The following is a 13,912-nucleotide window of genomic DNA, read 5'->3' as shown; positions in this document are numbered from 1 at the left end:
AGGTTTTTGGATCAGATTTTCTTTAAATTTTTAGATTCATATTTATACTAAGTTGAAGTTGTAGGGTTTTCACCAGAATATGATTTGATAAAATTTTATCTCTTTTGTTTATCATTTTTCAGTTGTTCATCGTGAAACTTTGAATCTCAGGCCCCAAGAGGATTCACGTGTATATTCTTTCGAGATATTTATGAAGAATTCCAAGATTAACAACAATAATATTTATAGGATCCCATCAATTCTATAGTTTTTAAACAGCAATAAATTAATAACTATAAGTAGTTCACAGGTTTTATTTTGGTTTGTATAAGTAATCTCTAAGTTAGTCAGGTTGTAGAATGTTGTTTTGTTCCATGGAAGTTTTAAGCCAGGGAGGAGCTTGACAAAATATGCTACTCTCTTTTGTAGGGATTCTGAATCCAATTTTAATTTCGTAAATTAAAAATTCGCAAATAATCCCAATACTCGATTAGATTTTCATTGGTTCTTGATCTGTTTCAACTGAAATACTGGTCAAATCTTTGTCCGACACAGTTCTTATTTGATAGCAAAAGAAGAGAAGCTTGGAACCTTTTTAGTTAAAATAAAACAAAAGAAATAATAGAGTTACGAAGTTTGTTTCTCTCCCACGTCCATCTAGCACCTTCATGTAGCATGCATAGGTCTCTATATATTTGACTGTCTTTGGTGCGAAATCCAGGTTAATTTTAGAACTGTCATCTTTAAACTGACATATAACATGTACTAATTTTTAACTCATTTCTATTTTCTCAAGCATGCCAACCCACCAAAACTGGCCTTGTACTGGGCTCCAACAATTCAGAGTGAGAGCTATTACATTTCTAATGATTTCCAAGGTGGAGCTACAAACTATGAATGCTTTCAGCTAGAAAATCTTGGGACATTATTGTATACTTATGTTACCCATACTGCAATAAACTGCTAGTAAACTGTAGTGATTATACATTATAATTATTGTTCCCTACTATTCCAATAAGCTGCTATAAAATTGTAGTGATTATATATTTTTCACTGTATCATACGGAGGATTTGTACAATATGTACTTTTATCCTAATTCACCCGTTAGGATAAAACTAAAGCATGTTTCTATGAAAGTAAACCAAACCAAAGAAAATAAGACAATTGTATTTAAACATTCATACCACCCAGGTCACAGAGGTCAGGTTGCTCCTGAATTACTTGAATACCTTGTCAGTAACAGTTGATTGCTTATCGCCACCAATCTCCTACGTTGCTGGTTCTGGTTTTTCATTGATTTTTTTTCCTTGGTTTGGTTTGGCTAGTTCAACATTGAATCACTAAGTATTAGTTGTGTTCTATATTTAATTTTGTGCATTCCTACATTCTGACATGACTTTCAGGAGATGTTACACTCTATTTCTAATGCCTTACCCTAGCTGTCCAACTATCAACGTGCTCTGTTGTTATTGGATGCTGGTAGTATCATTTGATTTTAGCTGGGCAACTGTTACCCTTGTTTTTAGGGAGGTTTTCTCATTATAAAGGTGTGCATGTGACTGAAGAGGCAAGAGTTACAGAAGAGATTGTAGGAATTGCGGGCACATGCATATGAAGAATAACAGATAGAGGTACAAGGGTCTAAGGGGCTCAAGGAAAATATAGAGATTAGTGCATTAGAATGTCTTGTTACTTGGCAGTAACCTATAGGAAGTTTGTAAATCTGGATGTTTGCTCATAATTCTGAGTTGTTGTAAGGTATAAGCCTTAAGCTTAGTACCTGTATCAGGATAGTTGACACTGGTATAATGATGTTATGAATTACCATGCTGTCATATTGTTATTTCTGAGTTTACTGTTATGTTCATGACGTTGTTGTGAATCAATTTTGTGCAAGGAGTTGCTCAGATTGGTTGCCCTTCATTGGGTATGAAAATCATGTCCGCATCAGAGCTCATGGTTGAATTGATGCATGTCTTTTGTGCCAACTTTATGTGGCTTAGGTTATTGCTTGGGGCACAAATTTGCGCTCATTTTGGCTGTATATATTCAACTTTAGCTCCCTTTTAAATATCCTTGTCTTTAAAGTCGTAGGCTTTTTTTTTTTTTTTTCTAGCCTTGCACTTCTCTAGAAGTATACTGACATAGTCTTTAACTTTTAATTTTTTATATTTCTATATATCTTGGCCTTTGAAGCTTCATGCAACTGTGTGGTTTTAATCAGTTAATAAAGGATCTTGTGTTGAGAAATCTGCAATTAAATGCATTATGAAGAAACATTCTTGCTAGAAGCATCAGTCAAGCAACATATACTTAGTCTATGCTTATGTGTAGACCTTATTTGTAAGTTTGGAGTCTTTTACTCGTAAGGTCTTGTTCTTCTTGTATACTTTTCCTTTTACTTGATTGGGGGGATGCTGATAAAAGTTTTATGGTTAAATGTTATACCTGCTAATTGCTTTTGGTTGACAAAGTTTTCTACAGACTCATTTTGTATACATTCAACTATCATGACATTTTATAATAACTAATAATGCTATGTGTATTTATGGACAGTATTTACATACTCTCTTTCGCTGGAAGTAAATTTGCATTTCCAAATGGTTATACCAGTATATATACAATAAACAGAAATATAAGCTGCTTCAGTGGCCCATTGAGCCATCATTCCCCGTTCGTCCAGCTTACCCAGCGCGTATAGTCGTTCCCATAGACTCTCCTAGTCGATTCTCAATTGCTATCCGTAGGCTAGGTACCATGAATTCCGCTGGTACAATGGCCTCCTGACCGTACATCAACTGAAAAGGTGTCTAGCCTGTTGTCAATTTGTACGTGGCCTATACGTCCACAGTACGGATGGTAGCTTTTCTTCCCAGTCTTCTTGTTCGACAGAGGGTTAAGTGTTATACCTGCTAATTGCTTTTGATTGACAGAGTTTTCTACAGACTCATTTTGTATACATTCAGCTATCATCACATTTTATAATAACTGATAATGCTATGTGTATTTATGGACAGTATTTACATACTCTCTTTAGCTGGAAGTAAATTTGCATTTCCAAATAGTTATACCAGTATATATACTAATAAACAGAAATATAAGCCATTCAAAGTTTGATTGACTTATCTCTATTGATAAAATTTTACATTACTTCATATAGAAGAACCAATGAAGAAGCAAGTCTTTCAAGTAGGTCCCTCTAGGCATGCCAGAGAAATAGATGATTAAGTGAATTGACTTGTGGTTGTGCCCATTGGTCCAAAATCAGTACGTTAAAATTCAAGGAAAACCTCTGGAGTAAATTGGTTCCTCTATCTTAATGAAATACTCTTCATATGTATTTTATTTTTTAGGGAAAATGGGTTAGAAATTATGCTAAAACAAGAAAGAAAAGAGGCAATGCATAAAGATAAACAACTTTGGTTTATCTAAACATTAGCAAAAGCACAAAACCATTTTTCTATACCATAGTATTAAAACTCTAGAAAAGAATTCTAATAACTCGCAATTAATCAACACTTGGCAAGTTTGACAGTCCAATCTAAATCAGTTCATCAAATTTTTGTATGTAGTTGGGCACAATTCCCAAGGCATCAACAAGCAAAATTCATGATTTGATATTGATTTACCATGAAATTTTAAAAAAACATTTTTTCTATTTTATGAATTTTACACTGCTTAAATCCCAAATTTTTCACATTGAAAAAATGTTTTTTTTGCTTCCCGAGTCAATGCTAGGAAAGATTTTTCTACTATGATCTCTACTATAAACCATGTTAATAAAAAATAATCAATCGTCATCTACAAGGCATAAATTAACACTGTCAGACAGATTGGCATCCATATTTAGAATAGAGACCAAAAGTGAAGAGTAACACAAGATCCTTTATTAACTGATTAAAACCACACAGTTGCATGAAGCTTCAAAGGCCAAGATATAAATAGAAATATAAAAAATTAAAAGTTAAGACTACGTCAGTATACTTCTAGAGAAGTGCAAGGCTAGAAAATAAAAAAAAATAAGCCTACGACTTTAAAGACAAGGATATTTAAAAGGGAGCTAAAGTTGAATATATACAACCAAAATGAGCGCAAATTTGTGCCCCAAGCAATAACCTAAGCCACATAAAGTTGGCACAAAAGACATGCATCAATTCAACCATGAGCTCTGATGCGGACATGATTTTCATACCCAATGAAGGGCAACCAATCTGAGCAACTCCTTGCACAAAATTGATTTACAACAACAGTAAACCCAGAAATAACAATATGACAGCATGGTAATTCATAACATCATTATACCAGTGTCAACTATCCTGATACAGGTACTAAGCTTAAGGCTTATACCTTACAACAACTTAGAAATTATGAGCAAGCATCTAGATTCACAAACTTCCTACAGGTTACTGCCAAGTAACAAGACATTCTAATGCACAAATCTCTATATTTTCTTCAGTCCCTTAGACCCTTCTACCTCTATATGTTATTCTTCATAGGCATGTGCCTGCAATTCCTACAATCTCTTCTGTAACTCTTGCCTCTTCAGTCACATGCACAGCTTTTATCATGAAAAAACCTCCTTAAAAACAAGGGTAACAGTTGCCCAACTAAAATCAAATGATACTGCCAGCATCCAATAAAAACAGAGCACAATGATAGTTGGACAGCTAGGGTCAGGCATCAGAAATAGAGTCTAACAACTTCTGAAAGTTATGTCAGGATGTAGGAATGCACAAAATTAAATATAGAACGCAACTAATACTTAGTGATTCAATGTTGAACTAGCCAAACCAAACCAAGGGAAAAAAAATCAGTGAACTGCAAAACCAGAACCAGCAACATAGGACAAGTGGCGATGAGCAATCAACTGTTACTGACAAGGTATTCAAGTAATTCAGGAGCAACCTGACCTCTGTGACCTGGGTGGTATGAATGTTTAAATACAATTGTCTTATTTTTGTTGTTTTGGTTTACTTTCATAGAAACATGCTTTAGTTTTATCCTAACGGGTGAATTAGGATAAAAGTACATATTGCACAAATCCTCTGTATGATACAGTGAAAAATATATAATCACTACAATTTTATAGCAGCTTATTGGAATAGTAGGGAACAATAAATATAATGTATAATCACTACAGTTTACTAGCAATATATTGCAGTATGGGTAACATAAGTATACAATAATGTCCCAAGATTTTCTAGCTGAAAGCATTCACAGTTTGTAGCTCCACCCTGGAAATCATTAGAAATGTAATAGTTCTCACTCTAAATTGTTGGAGCCCAGTACAAGGCCAATTTTGGTGGGTTGGCATGCTTGAGAAAATACAAATGAGTTAAAAATTAATACATGTTATATGTCAATTTAAAGATGACGGTTCTAAAATTGACCTGGATTTCGCATTAAAGACATTCAAATATATAGAGACCTACGCATGCTACATGGACGTGCTAGATGGACGTGGGAGAGAAACAAACTTAGTAACTCTATTATTTCCTCTGTTTTATTTTAACTAAAAAGGTTCCAAGCTTCTCTTCTTTTGCTATCAAATAAGAACTATGTCGAACAAAGATTTGACCCGTATTTCAGTTGAAACAAATCAAGAACCAATGAAAATGTAATCGTGTATTGGGATTGTTTGAGAATTTTTAATTTACGAAATTAAAATTGGATTTAGAATCCCTACAAAAGGGAGTTGCATATTCTGTCAAACTCCTCCCTAGCTTCAAACTTCCATGGAACAAAACAACATTCTACAACCTGACTAACTTAGAGATTACTTATAAAAACCAAAATAAAACTTGTAAACTATGTATAGTTATTAATTTATTGTTTAAAAACTATAGAGTTGATGGGATCCTATATATTTTATTGTTGTTAATCTTGGAATTCTTCATAAATATCTCGAAAGAATATACACGTGAATCCTCTTGGGGCCTGAGATTCAAATTTTCAAGATGAGCAATTGAAAAATGATAAACAAAAGAGATCTAAATATCAATGTCGTCCAAGGCCAATAAATCATGTGAACCCTAGCTTAAACCCTACTATTTCAACTAGCCATAAAAATACATATAAAAAATGAATGAGAAAATTATACCCAAAAAAATCACAAAAAATTTTATCAAATCATATTCTGGTGAAAACCCTACAGTTTCAACTTAGTATAAATCTAAATCTAAAACTTTAAAGATAATCTGATCCAAAAACCTCCCAATAGATCTCATCGAATGACATTCTAAAGAAAAGGAAAATAATGGGTATCGAGAAAGAAAGTTCGCAATCAAAATACTTAAATGTGAGTTACTTGGAAAAGACTCCTGAAGACCTAGAAACCAGATATCTAAATATCCCACTGAAATCCACCTGTGTAAATGGTAGCCAAATTGCTTGTAAGCTGCTAAAAACCATGATTCGCCTCATATCTAATCAATTGAATCAAGAAAAATATAAAAATCACCTAACTGCATGAGTCAGTCAAAATTTAACATTGTAGCATTACAATCCTAATTAATTGTACGAGCAACTACAGCAGAATATAAATTGTAGGACCGCTGCAAATTGAAATTTTATAGCAATTAAAAAAAGAAAACAGCATCTAGTTAGATGGGCCCAGGGCGATTTGTGTGATATTTCACTGGTCAACAATGGAGAATTTCAGTTAGTACCAAGAACCTCGAATTTGATCGCGTGGAATATGAGACTCAATTTAAATTTGACAAATTTACTGATTTTGAAATGTTTTAAGTGGTTTCTTATTTATTGGTGAGTTGAATTGTTTAAAAAGAATTTTTTTTATTGAAAAAGAATAAAACAAGAGACACAAAGCGTCAAGTTCCTACTGAGATGTTTTTTATTAGTGTAAAGATTTGATGAGAGAGATTTTGTTTTAGCTTTCGTGTAAAAGTGTCTTGTTAGAAGAGTCATCTGAATTTCCATAAGAAAAATAAAGATGAAAAAATAATAAAATATTCTCTTAAGTTTTTAATATACTAATAGAATTTTAGTTAGCATTATAAATTTTTAATGTTGAAAATTATATATTTAAAAAGTAATTACTCAAAAATTGAATTCTAAGATTAATAAAATAAATCAATTATTAAAAAAAGTTGTAAAATCATAGTACTCCAACTTACTATTTCCACTTTGAGATAAAAAAATCATTGCAATCTAGATAAATAGCTTCCCTTTCTCACCAACTTGAGGGAAAAATAATAATAATAGAAAAAAAAAAAATTTAAACTTAAATATGTTTAAGTATTAGTACATTATATAGCCATAACCTATTAATTCACTCGTTATCTTATACCCTATTACTTGGCTACAGTGTTCTCGCAGGCACTCGTTATCTTATACCCTATTACTTGGCTACAGTGTTCTCGCAGGCAGGGAGGTGTTCTCGCAAGCAGGGAGGATGTTGGCAAAGGTTGTGAAATATATGGCTTTACACCTGCAGTTGCATTTTCTTAAAAGTTTATAAATCCTTTTCAACCAATCCATTACGTGTATATCATGCAATCATGGCATTCGAAGAGACCACATTTCTTTCGGGCATTTTGTCAAACAGTTCGCATACCTTGCCAATGCTTCCACATTTTGCCTACATGTCTACAGAGCATTTTGAACTATAATATCTGACAAAAACCCCCCCTTCGACTGTGCTTTGATTGATGTCCATACTCTGTTCAAAAGCTCCCCATTTTAGTCCAGGCAGCGAGTATGTTGGCGATGGTTGTGGAATTTGGCTTTACCATGGCAATGGCATTTCCTTGAAAGTCTCTAATGCCTTTCCAACAAATCCATTCTATGCATATCCTCTGATCATTACAGTCCATGAGAACACAGTTTTTGGAGGCATTCTGTCAAACAAGTCACGTGCCTTGTCTATGCTTCCAAATTTTGCGTACATGTCTACCATGGGTATTGCAACTAGGACGTCTAACGAAATTCGTCTATTCTTTATACTTTCATGGATGTCTATGCCCTGCTGCAAAAATGTCATTTTGTCTCTAGCTTGTCTGCCTTAAGCATACAATCAGGAAATATGATAAACATGCATATCTGAAACTACTCACCCAGTAAACAAAGCATATAAAATATATTTTTGGGTTTGAAAATTGAAGGTCATTTTGAGCACAGATTTTACATTTTCGTGATTTTCTTCAAGTGTCTTCCTTTGAGGATTTAGGCATTAAATTGAAATACAAAAATAGGTAGTCTGTATTCCATCCACAAAGCAGAACAATTTTATAGACAGGGTATCCTACACCTTCAACTCTACTCTTTTTCAAAAGTAACTCAGCTTTTCGAAAACATTCAAACAGTAGCAGTAAAACTAGATGAAGTCACATTGGGGTATAATGACAAATGTAGAGATAATTGCAGAAATAAATATAAATGAGAGTACAACGAAACAAAATTTGCAGAGGTAAGGGTACAAGTAGAAATATATATATATATATAGATAAACAATATATGTATTGTCACTGCATAGTATAATAAAAATGTCTTCCAAGCATTTGCAATATTTAAAGCAAAGTATGTGGCTGTGTTGCTGTAACATATATGTAAGTGAGAGTTTGTGGGATGCATGATAAATATATAATTTTAAATAGAGAAAGCAATTTTGTGGCCAATTTGTTTTGCTGTATCAAGCAGTTCTGCTCCTATGACAGGTATCTAGGATTTATGCTTTTAACATGGTCTCCTTCCTGCAAAATGTTGATCGTGGTTTTTGTTTATTGCAAATAGATCAAAAAAAGACCTTGCATCGTATGCATGAGACAAAACTCAAGGAAAAAGTTACAGAAAATAACAACCTATATTTTGCATACAGGCAAATTTATTGAGCAGAAATACACTCATGGCATAAATTCATCAGCTAGAGAAAAGGCGGACAATTTGTATCTAGCAGATTACTGAGATGGTTAGAAAAAATAGTGAAATTTTAAATCTTTCGATTAAAAGACAACAAAATAAATCCTGAGTGTGAAAGAATAGAAATTGTTCTTCCAACTTACATTTGTAACTGTAAAAAACATAACAGTCACAGCCCCACTCCAATCCAGTGACCATGGAGATGAATCAACACCCTTGTCTAAAAGCCAGAGATGGGTTAAAGAAGGAGCGGGACCTGTAGGAAACTCATAGCCATTACTTCACAGAGAAAGCACTGTACCCACAATCTTGAGACTTGTTAGAAGCGGAGAAAACGGGTTAATCTATAGTGTAAAGACTCGTCAGAAGCGGAGAAAACAGTTTAATCTATAGTGTAAAGACTCATCAGAAGTGGAGACAGCAGAGTAATGTACAGTATTGATGTCACATTCAACTCACGTTGGCATAATATACAATTTAGAAAGTTATATAACAGAGAAATGAAGGAGAAATGCATTTATCTGGTTTGTGCAAGTGTCTCGTGGAAAGAGCAGATGCTCCAATTTTACTGTAGAGGCGGCCTTCCAAATGCCGATAACAAAAACATAACCCCAAGAATATAGACACCAAGAAAGAGAATAACATTGGAGTGCAAATAAATAGTTCTATGTAGAGAAGACCAGCAGTGAAAATAATTAAGCCTTAAAAACATATATCAGAAAGAACGTTCCAAAAAACACTATCCTTCAGATTTTCCCATACCTCTTTTCTATTTCTTCCTGCGCGTAGTCCAGTTCGAATGTTGTTCTTTGTCCGATGAATAAACTGGGTTTTCAGAAAACCTGGAAATGGTAACAATATATGAAATATAAATCAGAAGATGAAGCTAGTGCAAATACTTTTAACGATGCTCTCTTGTGATTTAGGGTATTCGACCAAAATTCTCATGTGCAATGAGTGGTTCTACACCCAAGAGGGATTTTTTTGGTCTAATGGAATCATATTTTTCAAGTGTATATGATGTGAAGCATGCGATCAAGTTCTATGATGGGTTCTATGAAGGTCTCAACAAGTTTATTAAGCCACTAAAAGTAGAGAGGATTAGCACGTCTTCAAGTAGGGTATGAAAGTTCACTTACCTCCTCTGTTTTCATGAAACTCACAGAGAGTTTACCTAACAAATCTATTGACAAATGTATAGGAGTGGAGGAGATGAGCTACAAAGAGTTTTGTCGATATTTGATTAAAAAGATGCGATGGAGAGTTGGACACGATAGAGAGAATTTAAAACTTGCAAATTTATTTATTTTGATCATAAAAAGCAAGAGTTAACAAGCCATTTTCTTGACTAGATATGGGTATTTAAGTTATATAAAAAATTATGAATAAGATTAAGGATATTTCTATATTTTAAATAAGTAAAATAAATATATGATAGTTCTTGTGCTTTGAATACCTAATTTATGTCATTCAAATTTGGAAGTATTTGGGTGCATGGCATTTCACACAACCAATGTCTTTAAATCAAACATTTAATAATAATTACATTTGAATAAAAAATAGATTTCAATCTCATTAATACTCTATTCAAATTATAGCTCTTGTTCGTATGTGCTTTCAATCTGTGTCTTTTCAAAAGCATTGTCTATTTTGTTCTCATCTTGCAACGCATCTCATCTGTTATCACATAAATCACATTTGTTTTCTTAAATTGATGATTTGTGATTGATACAAGTTAAAAGTACTAAACAAATAAATTAATAAACTTCTAATTTTCTATTTCTTTTATAAAAGCTAACATTTTTTTTTATGGTAGAAAATATTCTTATTTATTTTCCAAAGAGGTAAGAATATGAAACAAAACAATAATAGGGCTTAAGAAGTCTACATGCATTGAAATTTGAAGTTTTATCAATTAATGGATTGAAAATATAGTAATCTCCAAGGTCTCCCATGCCATGTTATTAAAAATAATGGGATTTCCCTCCCCCCTCCTTGTTTGTAGTTGTTGCCTTAGTTGCTGTTTGTGCTTTTCTTTGGTCACCGTTTGGTGTCCCTGCTGGGTGCTGCCCTCTTGTTTGTACTCTTCAGTCCCATTGACCCGTTTGTGGTCACTTGTTGGACATTAATAAATTTATCCTTATCCTCCTAGTTTCTTTGTCATCTCCAGGTGATTCTGGTTTTAATTTTTAAATAATTTTTTCTCTCATGATGATGATTGTTAGATAACAATACAATTGATTTTTCTATCTCTCGATATACATGGCCGTCCCCAACCTTTATTGAAAATTTCATAACTATAGTTTTATTGGTTCATAAACTTGTGTGCGTTTATTTTATGGTCTATGATTACTGTTTGTGCTTGATGATTTACAAAATGAAAATAGAGATGTTTTATGAAACATTGTCTCCAGTTAGCAACACAAGCATATTTAAAGGAGGTTTTGCTTTTACAGGACATTTGCCAACAGTTTGCTGAAGGTAAAGCTTCTCCATACAGTGAATTGGTTTGCAAATGATATCCAAACAAAACCAATTGGTCTTTGACTTTTGGTATTCTTGATTTTTTAATTCAATGTTACTTGTTTTCAGAATATGGGATGCCCTCTGGTGGAATGTTTGTCTTGTGTATGTTGGATGTATTTTGCATCTTTGTGTGTACTTAAAACACTTTTTTTCTGTCTTTCATTATGTGTATGTAATATACACAGGAAATTTTTAGCGATAGGAGAGATTTTCTCAGTATGTGCAGGTTCACCAATCTTTATTGGACCAAATGACTATGGAATAAGCATTCACAATTCAGCATTTACTAATAGCCTTAAGATTTAAGTGTGAGATCCCAAAGTCAACATTCTTTAGTTTCTCTAAGGCTATTTTTTAGATTTAAGGCTTTTATGTATGATCGATATAGTGACATGTATGATCTTGTCAAATTGTGTGGCACCACTGGAAACATACATGTGGAATCTGCTGAAAATAGATTTATGATCATATAACAATTATTGGAGAATGTTGCTTTGATCAATGTGCTTTGAATGCTGAACTCATATCTATCATTGTAAAAGGAGTGCTGATGCATGCATTAACTGCATTCCTGGTCACCAATTAGACTATGTAGCAGGATGATGTTTAATCATATATATGAATATTAATTTTTAAAAGAATGTACTCAAGTTGTATTCCATATTCAGATGCATAAACACTGGGAACTTTAATAACTTTATGATATTTTCCCCGTCCCTTGATGTTGTTTGCTTCTCTCTATTATTCTAGCTTTCTGATATTTCAGTTCATTTGTGGTTGCTATTTCAGTTGACTTGGATTATTACCAGTTATGGTGGTAGCGAGTGCATTATTTGGTGGTTCAATTGTGTTAGATTGTAGAAAAATATTGTTTATAATTCACTTCATACGCAGTGCTTGCTTATAAATGAATTTGTATATTTCATGCATAATGTAGCTGCTTCCAAACATTTGTCATCGATTTTACCCTATATATAGGGTAACTTTCAAAATCAGATCATAATATCTTCTTTCAGCCCTTTTTAATAATTCTGTTAATAGAACTAACTACTAAGCCAGGTTTGAAGTTAGCCAGAACTTAATAATTTTAGGTTCTCTTGACAGTCAATTATTTTCCCCTTGAGCTAGCAACCCTGTTTTGGAGAAATGCAGTTGAGGTTTTATTGAATGACAGGAACAACTAGATTCATGGAAAAATAATGTATCACTGATCTCAGATTTCAATCTGTTATATCTGAATCAAATTAAGTGATCTCTGTGGATAAGGTTATTTCCCTGTATTGAAGAAATTGACAATGAATAGAAAAAAATGAATGCTGGAACTAATCAAAATATTTGTTTTGAGAAACTATATCGGCACGATACAACATTGTCAACTCTTGATTGTTTTAAATAATAATGAAATCTGTGTTTTGATGGAATGGTTTAATTCTTTCTTAATTCTATCTCCATATCCATGCATGAGTATTTTTCATCTGTATTCCTGTTTAAGATTGGATGGCAATTGCACATGACGAGGATTGATAAGAGCAAAATGGGTTACCAAGAAAACAATCATGACACAAAATTTGAATAATTAATCAATTTCATGTAATTGAAATCAATTGGATGTAGATGTAAGCTTCATCTGTCAGGAGACTGGGAAAATATGAGATGGCAACAAGTGTGTGTGTGTGCATGCACTTGCGTGTATGCACGTATGTGCATGCGCACTTACGTGCATGCACATATGTGCGCGTGCACTTGTGTGCTCGCACTTGCATGTATGCACATGTGTGTGTGCTTGTGTATGCACTCTGTAATGAGCTGTCTCTGTTCTTTTTTAAATTAAAAATACTATCTTATTTTTTTTCTAGTGTGGTCTTTCAGACTAGACAGAAGTTGCAGAAGCATTTGTGTTTTTTAGTTTTTTTTTTGTTTTCTTGATGATTCAGCTGAGTACAATAATAAATAACAGCAAATAATGAATATTTAAAATACACCAATGAAATGCATTTTTTGAAGCTTAAAATTCCAGATCTAAATGCTGACCAAAATACTGTATATTTCAATAATGTGACAGCTACCCATTTCATAAATAACCCCCCCAAATCCAATTCAAACATACCTAGAATGAGTGGCTGGCTGGAAACTACTGCTGTGATTTGATTGAAGGTTGTCAGCAACCCTATCCGCTCAATTTGGTCTATTAAAACCCTTCTAAAACATGTGTAATCAGCCTCCAAAACTTACTGTCTGTAGGATATATGTCACAGATCTCCTATACTGTATCTTTCAACAGCATAGAAGTTGTCATCAATGAGGGGTTTCGTCCTTATTAACCAGAAGATTGCCTCTAGAAGAAGCTGCAGGCAAAGCTCCCCAAAAGATAATAACCTGAATGAAAGATTCTAATCTTTTATCGACCTCGAATAGGCCTCACGTTTGCCCTAATTCCTGCACAACTTTTGGAAGCAAAATTCTTAAATTTTTTTATTAATATTTGATGCCCCTTACAACTAGCTTTTAAAACCCTTATATCTCCCTTTT

At 33.3% G+C, this 13,912-nt stretch overlaps 1 protein-coding gene across 3 annotated transcripts in view; it reads right to left on the bottom strand.

Moving 5' to 3' along the window:
- Window positions 1–13,869, bottom strand: part of LOC131048073 (citrate synthase, mitochondrial) — a 190,428-nt gene extending 176,559 nt beyond the window's left edge. The window contains exons 1-3 of one of the 3 annotated variants that reach the window (XM_057981928.1): window positions 13,491–13,869; window positions 9,620–9,699; window positions 9,001–9,113 (exon numbers count right to left, since the gene is read on the bottom strand). The gene's annotated coding sequence lies outside the window, so the exon portion shown is untranslated. The remainder of the gene's footprint in view (window positions 1–9,000; window positions 9,114–9,619; window positions 9,700–13,490) is intronic. The other 2 variants (XM_057981927.1, XM_057981929.1) reach the window with 2 other exon arrangements.
- Between the last annotated feature and the right edge of the window lie 43 nt (window positions 13,870–13,912).

Source organism: Cryptomeria japonica, chromosome 6 (assembly GCF_030272615.1).
Source record: "Cryptomeria japonica chromosome 6, Sugi_1.0, whole genome shotgun sequence".
Lineage (NCBI taxonomy): Eukaryota > Viridiplantae > Streptophyta > Pinopsida > Cupressales > Cupressaceae > Cryptomeria > Cryptomeria japonica.
This window is presented reverse-complemented; position numbering and strand designations above follow the sequence as displayed.